This window comes from Phyllobates terribilis, unplaced genomic scaffold (assembly GCF_046119375.1).
Source record: "Phyllobates terribilis strain yellow unplaced genomic scaffold, ASM4611937v1 Scaffold_5__5_contigs__length_657084704, whole genome shotgun sequence".
In the NCBI taxonomy this organism is placed as follows: domain Eukaryota; kingdom Metazoa; phylum Chordata; class Amphibia; order Anura; family Dendrobatidae; genus Phyllobates; species Phyllobates terribilis.
Window position 1 is genome coordinate 76052708 of NW_027362765.1, and position 19139 is coordinate 76071846.

General features: G+C 48.4%; 10 non-coding genes and 2 pseudogenes across 10 annotated transcripts; all 12 read right to left on the minus strand.

Moving 5' to 3' along the window:
• Positions 1-648: 648 nt before the first annotated feature.
• LOC141274482 (U2 spliceosomal RNA) lies at positions 649-839 on the minus strand. The gene has a single exon (XR_012322756.1). It is a non-coding gene; the product is annotated as a U2 spliceosomal RNA (small nuclear RNA).
• Positions 840-1954: 1115 nt separating this feature from the next.
• Positions 1955-2145, minus strand: LOC141274493 (U2 spliceosomal RNA). The gene has a single exon (XR_012322767.1). It is a non-coding gene; the product is annotated as a U2 spliceosomal RNA (small nuclear RNA).
• Positions 2146-3260: 1115 nt separating this feature from the next.
• On the minus strand, positions 3261-3453 carry LOC141150239 (U2 spliceosomal RNA). Its single transcript, XR_012246496.1, has one exon. It is a non-coding gene; the product is annotated as a U2 spliceosomal RNA (small nuclear RNA).
• A 5564-nt stretch (positions 3454-9017) lies between these two features.
• On the minus strand, positions 9018-9095 carry LOC141151061 (U2 spliceosomal RNA; annotated as a pseudogene).
• Positions 9096-10210: 1115 nt separating this feature from the next.
• Positions 10211-10398, minus strand: LOC141150263 (U2 spliceosomal RNA). The gene has a single exon (XR_012246520.1). It is a non-coding gene; the product is annotated as a U2 spliceosomal RNA (small nuclear RNA).
• Positions 10399-10922: 524 nt separating this feature from the next.
• Positions 10923-11038, minus strand: LOC141151097 (U2 spliceosomal RNA; annotated as a pseudogene).
• A 1115-nt stretch (positions 11039-12153) lies between these two features.
• Positions 12154-12344, minus strand: LOC141274504 (U2 spliceosomal RNA). Its single transcript, XR_012322778.1, has one exon. It is a non-coding gene; the product is annotated as a U2 spliceosomal RNA (small nuclear RNA).
• Positions 12345-13459: 1115 nt separating this feature from the next.
• Positions 13460-13650, minus strand: LOC141149759 (U2 spliceosomal RNA). The gene has a single exon (XR_012246045.1). It is a non-coding gene; the product is annotated as a U2 spliceosomal RNA (small nuclear RNA).
• A 1118-nt stretch (positions 13651-14768) lies between these two features.
• LOC141274515 (U2 spliceosomal RNA) lies at positions 14769-14959 on the minus strand. The gene has a single exon (XR_012322789.1). It is a non-coding gene; the product is annotated as a U2 spliceosomal RNA (small nuclear RNA).
• A 1115-nt stretch (positions 14960-16074) lies between these two features.
• Positions 16075-16265, minus strand: LOC141274526 (U2 spliceosomal RNA). Its single transcript, XR_012322800.1, has one exon. It is a non-coding gene; the product is annotated as a U2 spliceosomal RNA (small nuclear RNA).
• Positions 16266-17380: 1115 nt separating this feature from the next.
• Positions 17381-17571, minus strand: LOC141274538 (U2 spliceosomal RNA). The gene has a single exon (XR_012322811.1). It is a non-coding gene; the product is annotated as a U2 spliceosomal RNA (small nuclear RNA).
• A 1115-nt stretch (positions 17572-18686) lies between these two features.
• On the minus strand, positions 18687-18877 carry LOC141274550 (U2 spliceosomal RNA). The gene has a single exon (XR_012322822.1). It is a non-coding gene; the product is annotated as a U2 spliceosomal RNA (small nuclear RNA).
• Between the last annotated feature and the right edge of the window lie 262 nt (positions 18878-19139).

Consider the following 19139-nt stretch of genomic DNA (forward strand, 5'->3'; position numbering starts at 1 on the left):
GCTGGCTGAATGTCGCTGAGAAGCTCACAGAGACCGCCATAAGCAACAGTTTAACAGAATGCCACAGACTAATCAACCAAACTTTTTGGGTTGGGTTCTCTTTTATAGTCTGCAGGCATTAAATGAAAGAAGTCAGTGTTCCAGCAGAAGGAGACAACGTTTTAGAAAAGGCATTGTAGCAAACCAAAAAAGAAATTTTAAGCGCAGCAGAGTAACCAGCGCACATACCTGTTAGCTCAGGTGAGTTTAAAAGGCTGCTGTTGATAACAAGGGCATTTGCTAAATAGATGGTGTGTGTGCAACAATATACTGAAAGGTCAATTATATTGTGCAGCTTATCTCACCACCTGTAGTTATTTAGGTGAAAGCTCCAAAATGCTTGCCTAATATGTCTGTTTATCCAAAAGGAAGTAAAAAGGGAGAGCTAGAAAGATAGCATTGCATCACATTACATGGCAATGCAATGCACAGTTGCTGAAGTTGAACCAAAATGAGCTTGTAATCTGGCTTCTGCAACTTTGAACATGAAAAATCCAATGAGGAGAAGAAAAGCAAAGCCAAAGAGTCCATCCCAAAATCCGACAAACAAGCAAAATGAACAAAAAACATTGAATTAAATTCTTTCTGATTTTAGAAACTGCATTAAAGAAGGGGTGCACCGGTCCTGGAGATACTGCAATACCAGGTCAATGCGTGGAGTGGACAGAGCAAGCTCTTTTTCCATCTCCCTGTTCTAAAAATCCATTTAATATATGGTCCCCAGATAGGGGACGTATCAGATATTAAACTGATAAGAACAGATACTACACTTGATCTTAGCCAAAAGGCCGAGAAGCGATAACCAGAATTGGTTTCAAACTACGGAGCCACCCAAGGATCCTGAAAAGTCCATTTGTGGAGATGAGCTCCTGGACTCCCGTTAAGAAGACATGTTGTCAACCTCTAGATCCCTTACATGCCTGCACTTTTCGGCTTGCTGCTGCTGCAAGCCACGCGTTTTAGATCTGCATAACTCCACCTCTTTAAACACAGCACCTTCACCCCCTGCTGTTCCCACCCGCCTCAACACCGTTGGAAGGGAGGAGAACCAATTAAGGCGGGGGGTGGGGTGGAACGAGCAGCTGTCTACCCTTAGCAGGAGGGCTCCTGATTACATACCTCTCCTGCTGCTGCTGCTGCTGGCTGTCCAGCAGCAGACTGAAGGTGGCTGCTGCTGTGCACAGGTATATAAAGGCTCAGAGCCTATTATGACACGCGCAGCCAGCGTTCCATTGCCACATTCCATCTACTGCAGGCAGGATACCTGGCTGGCTGAATGTCGCTGAGAAGCTCACAGAGACCGCCATAAGCAACAGTTTAACAGAATGCCACAGACTAATCAACCAAACTTTTTGGGTTGGGTTCTCTTTTATAGTCTGCAGGCATTAAATGAAAGAAGTCAGTGTTCCAGCAGAAGGAGACAACGTTTCAGAAAAGGCATTGTAGCAAACCAAAAAAGAAATTTTAAGCGCAGCAGAGTAACCAGCGCACATACCTGTTAGCTCAGGTGAGTTTAAAAGGCTGCTGTTGATAACAAGGGCATTTGCTAAATAGATGGTGTGTGTGCAACAATATACTGAAAGGTCAATTATATTGTGCAGCTTATCTCACCACCTGTAGTTATTTAGGTGAAAGCTCCAAAATGCTTGCCTAATATGTCTGTTTATCCAAAAGGAAGTAAAAAGGGAGAGCTAGAAAGATAGCATTGCATCACATTACATGGCAATGCAATGCACAGTTGCTGAAGTTGAACCAAAATGAGCTTGTAATCTGGCTTCTGCAACTTTGAACATGAAAAATCCAATGAGGAGAAGAAAAGCAAAGCCAAAGAGTCCATCCCAAAATCCGACAAACAAGCAAAATGAACAAAAAACATTGAATTCAATTCTTTCTGATTTTAGAAACTGCATTAAAGAAGGGGTGCACCGGTCCTGGAGATACTGCAATACCAGGTCAATGCGTGGAGTGGACAGAGCAAGCTCTTTTTCCATCTCCCTGTTCTAAAAATCCATTTAATATATGGTCCCCAGATAGGGGACGTATCAGATATTAAACTGATAAGAACAGATACTACACTTGATCTTAGCCAAAAGGCCGAGAAGCGATAACCAGAATTGGTTTCAAACTACGGAGCCACCCAAGGATCCTGAAAAGTCCATTTGTGGAGATGAGCTCCTGGACTCCCGTTAAGAAGACATGTTGTCAACCTCTAGATCCCTTACATGCCTGCACTTTTCGGCTTGCTGCTGCTGCAATCCACGCGTTTTAGATCTGCATAACTCCACCTCTTTAAACACAGCACCTTCATCCCCTGCTGTTCCCACCCGCCTCAACACCGTTGGAAGGGAGGAGAACCAATTAAGGCGGGGGGTGGGGTGGAACGAGCAGCTGTCTACCCTTAGCAGGAGGGCTCCTGATTACATACCTCTCCTGCTGCTGCTGCTGCTGGCTGTCCAGCAGCAGACTGAAGGTGGCTGCTGCTGTGCACAGGTATATAAAGGCTCAGAGCCTATTATGACACGCGCAGCCAGCGTTCCATTGCCACATTCCATCTACTGCAGGCAGGATACCTGGCTGGCTGAATGTCGCTGAGAAGCTCACAGAGACCGCCATAAGCAACAGTTTAACAGAATGCCACAGACTAATCAACCAAACTTTTTGGGTTGGGTTCTCTTTTATAGTCTGCAGGCATTAAATGAAAGAAGTCAGTGTTCCAGCAGAAGGAGACAACGTTTCAGAAAAGGCATTGTAGCAAACCAAAAAAGAAATTTTAAGCGCAGCAGAGTAACCAGCGCACATACCTGTTAGCTCAGGTGAGTTTAAAAGGCTGCTGTTGATAACAAGGGCATTTGCTAAATAGATGGTGTGTGTGCAACAATATACTGAAAGGTCAATTATATTGTGCAGCTTATCTCACCACCTGTAGTTATTTAGGTGAAAGCTCCAAAATGCTTGCCTAATATGTCTGTTTATCCAAAAGGAAGTAAAAAGGGAGAGCTAGAAAGATAGCATTGCATCACATTACATGGCAATGCAATGCACAGTTGCTGAAGTTGAACCAAAATGAGCTTGTAATCTGGCTTCTGCAACTTTGAACATGAAAAATCCAATGAGGAGAAGAAAAGCAAAGCCAAAGAGTCCATCCCAAAATCCGACAAACAAGCAAAATGAACAAAAAACATTGAATTCAATTCTTTCTGATTTTAGAAACTGCATTAAAGAAGGGGTGCACCGGTCCTGGAGATACTGCAATACCAGGTCAATGCGTGGAGTGGACAGAGCAAGCTCTTTTTCCATCTCCCTGTTCTAAAAATCCATTTAATATATGGTCCCCAGATAGGGGACGTATCAGATATTAAACTGATAAGAACAGATTTTTTGATTGAATATATCTTTTATTAGCACAAAAAATAAGTTAACAGACAGTGTACAGTGCCGCAGCCCAGTACACACAGAATTCTACATCATATTTACATAGCATGAGGATACGACTCACTAACTAGACACATCGCACCCCTATGCTACACAAAACACTCAATCTGAAAGAAAAAGCATGTCAATCAATACAGTACGACGAACCGTGATAAGGGATAGGGATTGGGAAAAAGGGGATGGGGAGGGGAAAATCACAGGCCCGAAGCTTTATTGAAAGACAAGACACATAAGGGGAGAGGGGGAGGAGGGGTTTAGTCCTCATCCTCGTCCTCCGGACCGTCCATGATGGAATAGTCTCTGAGCAGGCTGTGGATCAGCCTGCGGCAGTCCTGGATGGACATCCTCTCCCTCCTCAAGATGAGCCGGTTCCTGGCGACCCAAACGGCATCCTTGAAGCAGTTCATAAGGCGCCAAGCCTCCTGGATGGCTCCGACGCTATGAACCCCAGGGAATAGTCCATAAAGCACAGAATGGTGCGATAGGCTCGCCCTGGGGACAGAGTTCCTCAGGTCGTCCTCAAGTGCAGTCAATAGGCGCTGTGCAAATCCGCAGTCCCAAAAAGTGTGCAAAGATGTTTCCTCCACGAAGGGGCACCTTGGGCAGTACCGGGTCTTGCACAGGTTCCGGGCATGCATGAATGACCGGACGGGCAGTCCGCCCTGAATCGCCATCCACGACAAGTCCTTGTGCCCGTTGGTCAGCCTGTCAGACGACACATTTGTCCACACAGTCTCCAGCGTGTCCTGGTGAAGTCCTGTGATGTTCTCCACGTCATCCTTGGCTCTGATTAGCTTGTGGATAGTTTTGGGCTTCCACAAGTCGGGCTTGAGTCCCTCCAGTTGATGCTCCCCCACAAATCGAACGACGTCTCCGTAGAACCATGGCGTCGTCCAGTTGTAGGGGAAGGAGCTGTCCCACTTGTCCCAGCCGAGTCGCCTCCAAAGAGGAAGCAGGAAGAAGTGAGACATGGACCTGCCCGCGGAGCCATTCTTGACTTGCAAAGTCCGGCGGACACAATCACACACAAAAGAGGATCGCAGGAGGGTGGGGATATCTGGAACGCCCTTCCCACCCTTGCGAGGCTCCTTGTACATGACGGCCCGCCTGACTCTGTCCATCTTGGATCCCCAGACAAAGTGAAACACTGTCTTGGTAATGGCCCTGCACACAGTGACGTGTGGGGGCCAGGCCTGCGCCGTGTACTGCAAGACGGGCAGGACCTCATTACGCAGGACGAGTGCCTTACCCTCACAAGTGAGGTGTCTGAGGCTCCAGAGTCCGATCCGTTGCTTCACCTTGGCCAAGCGTTCTTGCCAGGACTTGAGGGCCGCTCCTTCCTTCCCGAACCAGACTCCCAGCACCTTGAGGAAATCCGGTTGAATGTTGAAGGGGAAGGGGGCAGAGGAGGCCGGCTGCCAATCCCCGAAGAGCATGGCTTCCGACTTCCTGCAGTTGACTTTGGCCCCTGAAGCCCGGCCGAACCTCTCACACGTCTGGACGAGGGCGTCGACTGAACCACGATCAGCGCAGAAGACGGTGACGTCGTCCATGTAGAGCGAGCACTTGACCTCGTGTCGTCCCGGACCCGGTGCGGTGATCCCTCTGATCTCTCCATTCTGCCGGATAGCCTCTGCGAAGAGTTCTATAACACAAACAAAAAGAAGAGGTGATAGAGGGCAGCCTTGTCTGACCCCAGAGAGGACAGGGAAGGGGTCAGTCTTCCAGCCGTTCACCAACACCGAGCTGTGGATATCAAAATACATCAGACGGACATACGAACAAAACATGTTACCCAAACCTAACCGGTGCAGAGCTCGGCCCATGAACTCGTGGGAAACCCGGTCGAAGGCCTTCTCCTGATCCAAGGAGACCAGGGCCGCGTGTGCGCGGCGGACCTTGATGTACTCGACCGTGTCCCGCACGAGAGCGAGGCTGTCTGCGATGCGACGTCCAGGGATGCCGCAGGTCTGGTCCGGGTGGATGATCCGTCCGATGACCGTCTTAAGTCGTGTCGCCATCGTCTTGGCCAGGATCTTGTAGTCCACGTTGAGCAGAGTGATGGGACGCCAATTCCTCAGGTCGCACCTCTCTCCCTTCCGCTTGTACAGGATCGTGACCATTCCTTCCCTCAAAGATGGAGGCATTCTACCCTCCACCACCATCTCCTCGTACAGGTCCAACAGGTCCGGACAGATGAGGTCTCCCAGCGCTACATAGAGCTCCGCTGGAAGACCATCACTGCCCGGGGTCCTGCCGGTCCTAAAGGATTTAGCGGCAGAGAGCAATTCGCCCACCATCAGAGGTTTGTCCAAGGCTGCCGTGCCTGCAGGATCAAGATGGTTAGTGATACCTGACAGGAACTTATCAGCAGCGTCGGGGTCGGTAGTCTTGTGGGAGTAGAGTTCGCTGTAGAAGTCGCTGACGACCCTCATCACGTCCTCCTTCCCACGTCGCATGTTTCCGCTCTCGTCTCGCAGCTCGTTCAGGGGCGTGTGACCGGCATGAAGTTTCCTGAAAAAGAATGAGTTACATTTCTCACCCTTCTCCAGATTCTCCACTTTGGAACGGAAGACGATTCGCTTGGACTCCTCCTCAAAGTGCCTTTTCAGGCTCTTCTTGGTCTCCTCCAGCTCCTCCCTCACGTCCCAGCCGCAGTGAAGAAGGTCCTGCAGCGACCGCAGCTCGCGCTGCAGCCCTCTGAAGTCCCTCCTCTTCTCACACGCCTGTTGTCGACCCTTGGCCTGAAAGAAACAGCGAAACTCAAGTTTAACATATTCCCACCAATCAGAGACTGTTTGGAAGCTACCCTTGTAGGACTGCCACATTGCGTAGGCTGCTCTCAGCTCCTCCACGACTTCATCCTGAGCCAGCAGAGCACAATTCAGCTTCCAGGAGCCGGGGCCGGACGGAAAACCGTCGCCGAGGACACCTTGTAAGTGAATGGCTCTGTGGTCGGAGAAGAAGCAGGAGACCATCGAGTGCCTACTCTGCCTGACTGCCCGAGAGGTGAACACAAAGTCAATCCTGGAGCGGAGTGAGCCATCGGGTCGGCTCCACGAATAGTTCGTGGAGCCTCTCCCCATGGAGCCCACCACGTCCTGAAGAGAGGCCTCGGTTACCATCTCGATGAGCAGCTTGGACGTGATGTCCAACTTGGCAGATGTGCCAGAACTACGACCATCCTCCTCGATGGGGCAGTTGAAATCCCCGGCCATCACTAAGGTCCTGGTGGTGGCAAGCTGAAGCCGCAGGGTCTGGAAAAGCTCCAAACGCTCATTCTTCAGTGGGGACGCATACACGTTGATGAACCTGACAGTTTCTCCCGCCCAGTTGCCATCTACAACAAGAGCCCTGCCGCAGATGAGCTCCTGGACGGACTCAAGCGTGAATGCGCCCCCCCTGATCAGAATTGCGACCCCCGCAGACTTGCAGTCACCCCCACCGGACCAGTAGGATGGACCGTGGGACCACTCCCTGGCCAGATGTTTGAAGGACCTAGAGGAGGGAAGGGAACATTCCTGCAACATATAAACATCACACAACTGGGAAGTAAGGAAGGCATAAATAGTCTGACGTCTGAACTTGTCCTTGATGCTCCTGACATTAATGGAAAAGAAGTTAATATTAGCCATCATGTAGGGAAAAAAGAAAAAGTTAGCGCAGGCAATACACCTTAGTTACCACTCCGGTCGGGTGGTCCCTCGTCGGTGTTGACTGCTGGTGACGGGATCACCAGCAGGCCCTCTTCCTCCATCTGGTCAAGCAGCGCGGCCTCGATCTCGGCGACCACCAGTTCCTCCTCTTCTGGCTCGGCCACCAGGGTCTCAACCATGTGCTCCATCTCTTCTGGCTCAGGGAGGGTATCCTCCTTTTCGCCTACGAAATCCAGAATCTTCTTTTTGGAGGATTCAGTAGCAGGGCTGTCCTCCACCTTCCTCTTTCCCCGGGTTGGAACTGGGGAGACAAGAAGGGGAAAATCCTCCTCGGAATAGATAGCGGCGGGTGGAGGAAAGGTTAATTCCACCGCTACCATGGTCTGGGGAGGGAGAGTGGCTGCCGGGGCAGGGGAAAGGACACCTGCTGAGGAGTAGGGGAAGGAGGAAGAGGAAGTGGAATCCTCAGCAGGGGTGGCCGGGGTGGGGGGGGATTGGACGGGGGTGGCAGGGGGAGGGATCGAGAGAGGGGTGACAGAACTCTTACCCTCCTTTGACTTTTTCTTCTGCTTCGGAGCTGCTGGGACCGTCGCTGGGGCTTTGGCCACCGACTCCTTGACCGCTTTGGCCTTGGTCGTCTCGGCCTTGGCCGCTGGGGCCTTGGTCGTCGCGTCCTTGACCTTCACAGGCCTGGTCATCGGGGCCTTGTCCTCCGTAGCTGGGGTCGTCGCAACCACCGATGCCCAGGATCTCTCACACTTGGGGCAATCCTTGTACAGATGAGCCGCCAGCCCACACAGGTTGCAGGACGTCTTCTTCGGGCAGTCCTTCGAGCTGTGTCCCGTCACTCGACAAATCCTGCAGGCATCCTCCTTGCAGTCCTTCATCTCGTGGCCGTTCTTGCCGCATCTCCTGCAGTTCCGCGGCATGTCCGGGTAATAGATGAGGCCGTAGGAGTTGCCCAGGGAGAATGTCAGGGGCAGGTGCCGAAGTCCGTCTGAGTACGCCAGGTCCCTGTGAAGTCTAACGGTCACCGACCACTTACCTGTCCAGAAGCCGAGTCCATTCAGGATGTGAGAAGGTTCCTTCACAACCAAACAGAAGCGTCTCAGGAAGGTACAGATGTCTTGGCCTGGGGTGTGCGGGTTGCGCATGGAGACCGTGATCCTCCTTTCGTCCCTCTGGATAGGGCAGCTACCTGTAAAGGCAGAGAAAGAATTATCTGGTCCTTTTGCGCTTACCATTTCCCAGAACCTCCTGCAGGTGTTCACAGTGGCGAAGGTGACGAAGAAGATCCCCGTCAAGAAGGTCTGGATGCTGAGGGTGTCCGACCTGGAGAAGCCTCGATCCAGCAGCATCTTCTGGCAGAACACGTCCGAGGACATGTCCGGCACCCTCCCATCCACTTCCTTCAGCTTCAGGGCCACCGTCTGCCGCATCCATGGCTCCAGGGCTGGAGCTTCGTGGCGGGGCTTCTGGGGTCCCTTCTGCTGGCCAGTCGTGGAGGCAGAGTCCTTGGGGTCAGAATCGGCTCCTGGCTGGGCCCTCCTGGCTGTCCCCTGCTCCAGGCTCTTCTTTTCGGCCTTCCTCGCAGCGCTTGCCATGGCTTTCCTCCTGCAGTTACTTCTTGGAGCTGGATCTGGAACTTTTCCCGGAATGGGTGGAGCTATGCAGATTCTTCTCCCGTCGTGTTCTGGACAAATTCCCCGAAAGGTCGTTGTCTCGATGATTTTCTTCCTCGAAGATTCCACAGGACAGCCCGATTCTTCTCCGAGTCTTCGTCTTCTTCTGGATTCTTTAGAGCTTCTTCCTCCCACCGATATCCGCCTTCCTTCTCCGATGTCAGCTGGGCTCCGAAGCTCTTCTCCTTCCGAGTTCGATCGCTCTCGTCAAGTGTAGATCGTAGCTCTTGTGTTCTTATAAGAACAGATACTACACTTGATCTTAGCCAAAAGGCCGAGAAGCGATAACCAGAATTGGTTTCAAACTACGGAGCCACCCAAGGATCCTGAAAAGTCCATTTGTGGAGATGAGCTCCTGGACTCCCGTTAAGAAGACATGTTGTCAACCTCTAGATCCCTTACATGCCTGCACTTTTCGGCTTGCTGCTGCTGCAATCCACGCGTTTTAGATCTGCATAACTCCACCTCTTTAAACACAGCACCTTCACCCCCTGCTTTTCCCACCCGCCTCAACACCGTTGGAAGGGAGGAGAACCAATTAAGGCGGGGGGTGGGGTGGAACGAGCAGCTGTCTACCCTTAGCAGGAGGGCTCCTGATTACATACCTCTCCTGCTGCTGCTGCTGCTGGCTGTCCAGCAGCAGACTGAAGGTGGCTGCTGCTGTGCACAGGTATATAAAGGCTCAGAGCCTATTATGACACGCGCAGCCAGCGTTCCATTGCCACATTCCATTTACTGCAGGCAGGATACCTGGCTGGCTGAATGTCGCTGAGAAGCTCACAGAGACCGCCATAAGCAACAGTTTAACAGAATGCCACAGACTAATCAACCAAACTTTTTGGGTTGGGTTCTCTTTTATAGTCTGCAGGCATTAAATGAAAGAAGTCAGTGTTCCAGCAGAAGGAGACAACGTTTCAGAAAAGGCATTGTAGCAAACCAAAAAATAAATTTTAAGCGCAGCAGAGTAACCAGCGCACATACCTGTTAGCTCAGGTGAGTTTAAAAGGCTGCTGTTGATAACAAGGGCATTTGCTAAATAGATGGTGTGTGTGCAACAATATACTGAAAGGTCAATTATATTGTGCAGCTTATCTCACCACCTGTAGTTATTTAGGTGAAAGCTCCAAAATGCTTGCCTAATATGTCTGTTTATCCAAAAGGAAGTAAAAAGGGAGAGCTAGAAAGATAGCATTGCATCACATTACATGGCAATGCAATGCACAGTTGCTGAAGTTGAACCAAAATGAGCTTGTAATCTGGCTTCTGCAACTTTGAACATGAAAAATCCAATGAGGAGAAGAAAAGCAAAGCCAAAGAGTCCATCCCAAAATCCGACAAACAAGCAAAATGAACAAAAAACATTGAATTCAATTCTTTCTGATTTTAGAAACTGCATTAAAGAAGGGGTGCACCGGTCCTGGAGATACTGCAATACCAGGTCAATGCGTGGAGTGGACAGAGCAAGCTCTTTTTCCATCTCCCTGTTCTAAAAATCCATTTAATATATGGTCCCCAGATAGGGGACGTATCAGATATTAAACTGATAAGAACAGATTTTTTTTTTTTGATTGAAGCTGCATCCAAGGCACTGAAAAATGTGACCGAAGTCACACCAAAACAGCGCACGAGGCGAGGATTCATGTGGACCCTTCCCGGAGGAGAGGGTCCCCAATAAACCATCCCCATCCCTCCGAGCCAGAAGGCCACAGCGAGGGTCAGGGATCTCCGATGCTCTCCCTAGCCGAAGCCAGAGAAGAGCCGTTTTCGTGCTCCCAGCTTCCATCTAGGCTGCCACCCTAGTGGAGCTGGAGCCTGTGTTGGTTTCTCAGCCCAAAGCTGACCGGACCTCCGACCGGGTTTATAAAAATTCCCCTTCCTAGCCCGGAGGCCAGGAATAGGGGGGGTTGCTCAGAAAGTATGATTGGCAAAGGTGCGGCGTGCTACGAAGCCAAGTCTTTCTGGGGTTCCCAGTCCCAGTAAGCTTGGACTCCCACCAGGGCGCCTACTCCTGGGGCACATTGCTCCAAAGCCCTCACACTTACCCAGCCTAGTGACTTCGATCCTGGAGGGCCATGTTTTCCATCAGATAACTCTATGAGCCACCTGGCGTACTAACAAGTGCACCAAACCAGTGTGTAATATGCATCAATTTACTAGGGCAGCCCAAGGACAAAACTGCCTTTTCAAAAGATACTACACTTGATCTTAGCCAAAAGGCCGAGAAGCGATAACCAGAATTGGTTTCAAACTACGGAGCCACCCAAGGATCCTGAAAAGTCCATTTGTGGAGATGAGCTCCTGGACTCCCGTTAAGAAGACATGTTGTCAACCTCTAGATCCCTTACATGCCTGCACTTTTCGGCTTGCTGCTGCTGCAATCCACGCGTTTTAGATCTGCATAACTCCACCTCTTTAAACACAGCACCTTCACCCCCTGCTGTTCCCACCCGCCTCAACACCGTTGGAAGGGAGGAGAACCAATTAAGGCGGGGGGTGGGGTGGAACGAGCAGCTGTCTACCCTTAGCAGGAGGGCTCCTGATTACATACCTCTCCTGCTGCTGCTGCTGCTGGCTGTCCAGCAGCAGACTGAAGGTGGCTGCTGCTGTGCACAGGTATATAAAGGCTCAGAGCCTATTATGACACGCGCAGCCAGCGTTCCATTGCCACATTCCATCTACTGCAGGCAGGATACCTGGCTGGCTGAATGTCGCTGAGAAGCTCACAGAGACCGCCATAAGCAACAGTTTAACAGAATGCCACAGACTAATCAACCAAACTTTTTGGGTTGGGTTCTCTTTTATAGTCTGCAGGCATTAAATGAAAGAAGTCAGTGTTCCAGCAGAAGGAGACAACGTTTCAGAAAAGGCATTGTAGCAAACCAAAAAAGAAATTTTAAGCGCAGCAGAGTAACCAGCGCACATACCTGTTAGCTCAGGTGAGTTTAAAAGGCTGCTGTTGATAACAAGGGCATTTGCTAAATAGATGGTGTGTGTGCAACAATATACTGAAAGGTCAATTATATTGTGCAGCTTATCTCACCACCTGTAGTTATTTAGGTGAAAGCTCCAAAATGCTTGCCTAATATGTCTGTTTATCCAAAAGGAAGTAAAAAGGGAGAGCTAGAAAGATAGCATTGCATCACATTACATGGCAATGCAATGCACAGTTGCTGAAGTTGAACCAAAATGAGCTTGTAATCTGGCTTCTGCAACTTTGAACATGAAAAATCCAATGAGGAGAAGAAAAGCAAAGCCAAAGAGTCCATCCCAAAATCCGACAAACAAGCAAAATGAACAAAAAACATTGAATTCAATTCTTTCTGATTTTAGAAACTGCATTAAAGAAGGGGTGCACCGGTCCTGGAGATACTGCAATACCAGGTCAATGCGTGGAGTGGACAGAGCAAGCTCTTTTTCCATCTCCCTGTTCTAAAAATCCATTTAATATATGGTCCCCAGATAGGGGACGTATCAGATATTAAACTGATAAGAACAGATACTACACTTGATCTTAGCCAAAAGGCCGAGAAGCGATAACCAGAATTGGTTTCAAACTACGGAGCCACCCAAGGATCCTGAAAAGTCCATTTGTGGAGATGAGCTCCTGGACTCCCGTTAAGAAGACATGTTGTCAACCTCTAGATCCCTTACATGCCTGCACTTTTCGGCTTGCTGCTGCTGCAATCCACGCGTTTTAGATCTGCATAACTCCACCTCTTTAAACACAGCACCTTCACCCCCTGCTGTTCCCACCCGCCTCAACACCGTTGGAAGGGAGGAGAACCAATTAAGGCGGGGGGTGGGGTGGAACGAGCAGCTGTCTACCCTTAGCAGGAGGGCTCCTGATTACATACCTCTCCTGCTGCTGCTGCTGCTGGCTGTCCAGCAGCAGACTGAAGGTGGCTGCTGCTGTGCACAGGTATATAAAGGCTCAGAGCCTATTATGACACGCGCAGCCAGCGTTCCATTGCCACATTCCATCTACTGCAGGCAGGATACCTGGCTGGCTGAATGTCGCTGAGAAGCTCACAGAGACCGCCATAAGCAACAGTTTAACAGAATGCCACAGACTAATCAACCAAACTTTTTGGGTTGGGTTCTCTTTTATAGTCTGCAGGCATTAAATGAAAGAAGTCAGTGTTCCAGCAGAAGGAGACAACGTTTCAGAAAAGGCATTGTAGCAAACCAAAAAAGAAATTTTAAGCGCAGCAGAGTAACCAGCGCACATACCTGTTAGCTCAGGTGAGTTTAAAAGGCTGCTGTTGATAACAAGGGCATTTGCTAAATAGATGGTGTGTGTGCAACAATATACTGAAAGGTCAATTATATTGTGCAGCTTATCTCACCACCTGTAGTTATTTAGGTGAAAGCTCCAAAATGCTTGCCTAATATGTCTGTTTATCCAAAAGGAAGTAAAAAGGGAGAGCTAGAAAGATAGCATTGCATCACATTACATGGCAATGCAATGCACAGTTGCTGAAGTTGAACCAAAATGAGCTTGTAATCTGGCTTCTGCAACTTTGAACATGAAAAATCCAATGAGGAGAAGAAAAGCAAAGCCAAAGAGTCCATCCCAAAATCCGACAAACAAGCAAAATGAACAAAAAACATTGAATTCAATTCTTTCTGATTTTAGAAACTGCATTAAAGAAGGGGTGCACCGGTCCTGGAGATACTGCAATACCAGGTCAATGCGTGGAGTGGACAGAGCAAGCTTTTTTTCCATCTCCCTGTTCTAAAAATCCATTTAATATATGGTCCCCAGATAGGGGACGTATCAGATATTAAACTGATAAGAACAGATACTACACTTGATCTTAGCCAAAAGGCCGAGAAGCGATAACCAGAATTGGTTTCAAACTACGGAGCCACCCAAGGATCCTGAAAAGTCCATTTGTGGAGATGAGCTCCTGGACTCCCGTTAAGAAGACATGTTGTCAACCTCTAGATCCCTTACATGCCTGCACTTTTCGGCTTGCTGCTGCTGCAATCCACGCGTTTTAGATCTGCATAACTCCACCTCTTTAAACACAGCACCTTCACCCCCTGCTGTTCCCACCCGCCTCAACACCGTTGGAAGGGAGGAGAACCAATTAAGGCAGGGGGTGGGGTGGAACGAGCAGCTGTCTACCCTTAGCAGGAGGGCTCCTGATTACATACCTCTCCTGCTGCTGCTGCTGCTGCTGGCTGTCCAGCAGCAGACTGAAGGTGGCTGCTGCTGTGCACAGGTATATAAAGGCTCAGAGCCTATTATGACACGCGCAGCCAGCGTTCCATTGCCACATTCCATCTACTGCAGGCAGGATACCTGGCTGGCTGAATGTCGCTGAGAAGCTCACAGAGACCGCCATAAGCAACAGTTTAACAGAATGCCACAGACTAATCAACCAAACTTTTTGGGTTGGGTTCTCTTTTATAGTCTGCAGGCATTAAATGAAAGAAGTCAGTGTTCCAGCAGAAGGAGACAACGTTTCAGAAAAGGCATTGTAGCAAACCAAAAAAGAAATTTTAAGCGCAGCAGAGTAACCAGCGCACATACCTGTTAGCTCAGGTGAGTTTAAAAGGCTGCTGTTGATAACAAGGGCATTTGCTAAATAGATGGTGTGTGTGCAACAATATACTGAAAGGTCAATTATATTGTGCAGCTTATCTCACCACCTGTAGTTATTTAGGTGAAAGCTCCAAAATGCTTGCCTAATATGTCTGTTTATCCAAAAGGAAGTAAAAAGGGAGAGCTAGAAAGATAGCATTGCATCACATTACATGGCAATGCAATGCACAGTTGCTGAAGTTGAACCAAAATGAGCTTGTAATCTGGCTTCTGCAACTTTGAACATGAAAAATCCAATGAGGAGAAGAAAAGCAAAGCCAAAGAGTCCATCCCAAAATCCGACAAACAAGCAAAATGAACAAAAAACATTGAATTCAATTCTTTCTGATTTTAGAAACTGCATTAAAGAAGGGGTGCACCGGTCCTGGAGATACTGCAATACCAGGTCAATGCGTGGAGTGGACAGAGCAAGCTCTTTTTCCATCTCCCTGTTCTAAAAATCCATTTAATATATGGTCCCCAGATAGGGGACGTATCAGATATTAAACTGATAAGAACAGATACTACACTTGATCTTAGCCAAAAGGCCGAGAAGCGATAACCAGAATTGGTTTCAAACTACGGAGCCACCCAAGGATCCTGAAAAGTCCATTTGTGGAGATGAGCTCCTGGACTCCCGTTAAGAAGACATGTTGTCAACCTCTAGATCCCTTACATGCCTGCACTTTTCGGCTTGCTGCTGCTGCAATCCACGCGTTTTAGATCTGCATAACTCCACCTCTTTAAACACAGCACCTTCACCCCCTGCTGTTCCCACCCGCCTCAACACCGTTGGAAGGGAGGAGAACCAATTAAGGCGGGGGGTGGGGTGGAACGAGCAGCTGTCTACCCTTAGCAGGAGGGCTCCTGATTACATACCTCTCCTGCTGCTGCTGCTGCTGGCTGTCCAGCAGCAGACTGAAGGTGGCTGCTGCTGTGCACAGGTATATAAAGGCTCAGAGCCTATTATGACACGCGCAGCCAGCGTTCCATTGCCACATTCCATCTACTGCAGGCAGGATACCTGGCTGGCTGAATGTCGCTGAGAAGCTCACAGAGACCGCCATAAGCAACAGTTTAACAGAATGCCACAGACTAATCAACCAAACTTTTTGGGTTGGGTTCTCTTTTATAGTCTGCAGGCATTAAATGAAAGAAGTCAGTGTTCCAGCAGAAGGAGACAACGTTTCAGAAAAGGCATTGTAGCAAACCAAAAAAGAAATTTTAAGCGCAGCAGAGTAACCAGCGCACATACCTGTTAGCTCAGGTGAGTTTAAAAGGCTGCTGTTGATAACAAGGGCATTTGCTAAATAGATGGTGTGTGTGCAACAATATACTGAAAGGTCAATTATATTGTGCAGCTTATCTCACCACCTGTAGTTATTTAGGTGAAAGCTCCAAAATGCTTGCCTAATATGTCTGTTTATCCAAAAGGAAGTAAAAAGGGAGAGCTAGAAAGATAGCATTGCATCACATTACATGGCAATGCAATGCACAGTTGCTGAAGTTGAACCAAAATGAGCTTGTAATCTGGCTTCTGCAACTTTGAACATGAAAAATCCAATGAGGAGAAGAAAAGCAAAGCCAAAGAGTCCATCCCAAAATCCGACAAACAAGCAAAATGAACAAAAAACATTGAATTCAATTCTTTCTGATTTTAGAAACTGCATTAAAGAAGGGGTGCACCGGTCCTGGAGATACTGCAATACCAGGTCAATGCGTGGAGTGGACAGAGCAAGCTCTTTTTCCATCTCCCTGTTCTAAAAATCCATTTAATATATGGTCCCCAGATAGGGGACGTATCAGATATTAAACTGATAAGAACAGATACTACACTTGATCTTAGCCAAAAGGCCGAGAAGCGATAACCAGAATTGGTTTCAAACTACGGAGCCACCCAAGGATCCTGAAAAGTCCATTTGTGGAGATGCGCTCCTGGACTCCCGTTAAGAAGACATGTTGTCAACCTCTAGATCCCTTACATGCCTGCACTTTTCGGCTTGCTGCTGCTGCAATCCACGCGTTTTAGATCTGCATAACTCCACCTCTTTAAACACAGCACCTTCACCCCCTGCTGTTCCCACCCGCCTCAACACCGTTGGAAGGGAGGAGAACCAATTAAGGCGGGGGGTGGGGTGGAACGAGCAGCTGTCTACCCTTAGCAGGAGGGCTCCTGATTACATACCTCTCCTGCTGCTGCTGCTGCTGGCTGTCCAGCAGCAGACTGAAGGTGGCTGCTGCTGTGCACAGGTATATAAAGGCTCAGAGCCTATTATGACACGCGCAGCCAGCGTTCCATTGCCACATTCCATCTACTGCAGGCAGGATACCTGGCTGGCTGAATGTCGCTGAGAAGCTCACAGAGACCGCCATAAGCAACAGTTTAACAGAATGCCACAGACTAATCAACCAAACTTTTTGGGTTGGGTTCTCTTTTATAGTCTGCAGGCATTAAATGAAAGAAGTCAGTGTTCCAGCAGAAGGAGACAACGTTTCAGAAAAGGCATTGTAGCAAACCAAAAAAGAAATTTTAAGCGCAGCAGAGTAACCAGCGCACATACCTGTTAGCTCAGGTGAGTTTAAAAGGCTGCTGTTGATAACAAGGGCATTTGCTAAATAGATGGTGTGTGTGCAACAATATACTGAAAGGTCAATTATATTGTGCAGCTTATCTCACCACCTGTAGTTATTTAGGTGAAAGCTCCAAAATGCTTGCCTAATATGTCTGTTTATCCAAAAGGAAGTAAAAAGGGAGAGCTAGAAAGATAGCATTGCATCACATTACATGGCAATGCAATGCACAGTTGCTGAAGTTGAACCAAAATGAGCTTGTAATCTGGCTTCTGCAACTTTGAACATGAAAAATCCAATGAGGAGAAGAAAAGCAAAGCCAAAGAGTCCATCCCAAAATCCGACAAACAAGCAAAATGAACAAAAAACATTGAATTCAATTCTTTCTGATTTTAGAAACTGCATTAAAGAAGGGGTGCACCGGTCCTGGAGATACTGCAATACCAGGTCAATGCGTGGAGTGGACAGAGCAAGCTCTTTTTCCATCTCCCTGTTCTAAAAATCCATTTAATATATGGTCCCCAGATAGGGGACGTATCAGATATTAAACTGATAAGAACAGATACTACACTTGATCTTAGCCAAAAGGCCGAGAAGCGATAACCAGAATTGGTTTCAAACTACGGAGCCACCCAAGGATCCTGAAAAGTCCATTTGTGGAGATGAGCTCCTGGACTCCCGTTAAGAAGACATGTTGTCAACCTCTAGATCCCTTACATGCCTGCACTTTTCGGCTTGCTGCTGCTGCAATCCACGCGTTTTAGATCTGCATAACTCCACCTCTTTAAACACAGCACCTTCACCCCCTGCTGTTCCCACCCGCCTCAACACCGTTGGAAGGGAGGAGAACCAATTAAGGCGGGGGGTGGGGTGGAACGAGCAGCTGTCTACCCTTAGCAGGAGGGCTCCTGATTACATACCTCTCCTGCTGCTGCTGCTGCTGGCTGTCCAGCAGCAGACTGAAGGTGGCTGCTGCTGTGCACAGGTATATAAAGGCTCAGAGCCTATTATGACACGCGCAGCCAGCGTTCCATTGCCACATTCCATCTACTGCAGGCAGGATACCTGGCTGGCTGAATGTCGCTGAGAAGCTCACAGAGACCGCCATAAGCAACAGTTTAACAGAATGCCACAGACTAATCAACCAAACTTTTTGGGTTGGGTTCTCTTTTATAGTCTGCAGGCATTAAATGAAAGAAGTCAGTGTTCCAGCAGAAGGAGACAACGTTTCAGAAAAGGCATTGTAGCAAACCAAAAAAGAAATTTTAAGCGCAGCAGAGTAACCAGCGCACATACCTGTTAGCTCAGGTGAGTTTAAAAGGCTGCTGTTGATAACAAGGGCATTTGCTAAATAGATGGTGTGTGTGCAACAATATACTGAAAGGTCAATTATATTGTGCAGCTTATCTCACCACCTGTAGTTATTTAGGTGAAAGCTCCAAAATGCTTGCCTAATATGTCTGTTTATCCAAAAGGAAGTAAAAAGGGAGAGCTAGAAAGATAGCATTGCATCACATTACATGGCAATGCAATGCACAGTTGCTGAAGTTGAACCAAAATGAGCTTGTAATCTGGCTTCTGCAACTTTGAACATGAAAAATCCAATGAGGAGAAGAAAAGCAAAGCCAAAGAGTCCATCCCAAAATCCGACAAACAAGCAAAATGAACAAAAAACATTGAATTCAATTCTTTCTGATTTTAGAAACTGCATTAAAGAAGGGGTGCACCGGTCCTGGAGATACTGCAATACCAGGTCAATGCGTGGAGTGGACAGAGCAAGCTCTTTTTCCATCTCCCTGTTCTAAAAATCCATTTAATATATGGTCCCCAGATAGGGGACGTATCAGATATTAAACTGATAAGAACAGATACTACACTTGATCTTAGCCAAAAGGCCGAGAAGCGATAACCAGAATTGGTTTCAAACTACGGAGCCACCCAAGGATCCTGAAAAGTCCATTTGTGGAGATGAGCTCCTGGACTCCCGTTAAGAAGACATGTTGTCAACCTCTAGATCCCTTACATGCCTGCACTTTTCGGCTTGCTGCTGCTGCAATCCACGCGTTTTAGATCTGCATAACTCCACCTCTTTAAACACAGCACCTTCACCCCCTGCTGTTCCCACCCGCCTCAACACCGTTGGAAGGGAGGAGAACCAATTAAGGCGGG